Below are 1611 nucleotides of genomic sequence, written 5' to 3'. Positions count from 1 at the left end.
CTAAGTCAGCCAAACTTGGAAATTTTTTCAGAGTGCCACTTTCAAGGGAGTTTCGCCCAACCCCTATCCGCCTAAGAGGCACTTCGGGTCGGCCTGACTGGCCACATTTTCCCCCTCCTCATCCTGGTTCTCGAATTTTTTCTAAGTCAGCCAAACTTGGAAATTTTTTCAGAGTGCCACTTTCAAGGGAGTTTCGCCCAACCCCTATCCGCCTAAGAGGCACTTCGGGTCGGCCTGACTGGCCACATTTCCCCCCTCCTCATCCTGGTTCTCGAATTTTTTCTAAGTCAGCCAAACTTGGAAATTTTTTCAGAGTGCCACTTTCAAGGGAGTTTCGCCCAACCCCTATCCGCCTAAGAGGCACTTCGGGTCGGCCTGACTGGCCACATTTCCCCCCTCCTCATCCTGGTTCTCGAATTTTTTCTAAGTCAGCCAAACTTGGAAATTTTTTCAGAGTGCCACTTTCAAGGGAGTTTCGCCCAACCCCTATCCGCCTAAGAGGCACTTCGGGTCGGCCTGACTGGCCACATTTCCCCCCTCCTCATCCTGGTTCTCGAATTTTTTCTAAGTCAGCCAAACTTGGAAATTTTTTCAGAGTGCCACTTTCAAGGGAGTTTCGCCCAACCCCTATCCGCCTAAGAGGCACTTCGGGTCGGCCTGACTGGCCACATTTTCCCCCTCCTCATCCTGGTTCTCGAATTTTTTCTAAGTCAGCCAAACTTGGAAATTTTTTCAGAGTGCCACTTTCAAGGGAGTTTCGCCCAACCCTTATCCGCCTAAGAGGCACTTCAGGTCGGCCTGACTGGCCACATTTTCCCCCTCCTCATCCTGGTTCTCGAATTTTTTCTAAGTCAGCCAAACTTGGAAATTTTTTCAGAGTGCCACTTTCAAGGGAGTTTCGCCCAACCCCTATCCGCCTAAGAGGCACTTCGGGTCGGCCTGACTGGCCACATTTTCCCCCTCCTCATCCTGGTTCTCGAATTTTTTCTAAGTCAGCCAAACTTGGAAATTTTTTCAGAGTGCCACTTTCAAGGGAGTTTCGCCCAACCCTTATCCGCCTAAGAGGCACTTCAGGTCGGCCTGACTGGCCACATTTTCCCCCTCCTCATCCTGGTTCTCGAATTTTTTCTAAGTCAGCCAAACTTGGAAATTTTTTCAGAGTGCCACTTTCAAGGGAGTTTCGCCCAACCCCTATCCGCCTAAGAGGCACTTCGGGTCGGCCTGACTGGCCACATTTTCCCCCTCCTCATCCTGGTTCTCGAATTTTTTCTAAGTCAGCCCAACTTGGAAATTTTTTCAGAGTGCCACTTTCAAGGGAGTTTCGCCCAACCCCTATCCGCCTAAGAGGCACTTCGGGTCGGCCTGACTGGCCACATTTTCCCCCTCCTCATCCTGGTTCTCGAATTTTTTCTAAGTCAGCCAAACTTGGAAATTTTTTCAGAGTGCCACTTTCAAGGGAGTTTCGCCCAACCCTTATCCGCCTAAGAGGCACTTCAGGTCGGCCTGACTGGCCACATTTTCCCCCTCCTCATCCTGGTTCTCGAATTTTTTCTAAGTCAGCCAAACTTGGAATTTTTTTCAGAGTGCCACTTCCAAGGGAGTTTCGCCCAA

The sequence above is a fragment of the Leptonotus elevatus genome, unplaced genomic scaffold (assembly GCF_054856555.1).
Source record: "Leptonotus elevatus isolate MCC_2025b unplaced genomic scaffold, RoL_Lele_1.0 HiC_scaffold_78, whole genome shotgun sequence".
Classification (NCBI taxonomy): Eukaryota; Metazoa; Chordata; class Actinopteri; order Syngnathiformes; family Syngnathidae; genus Leptonotus; species Leptonotus elevatus.
This window is presented reverse-complemented; position numbering follows the sequence as displayed.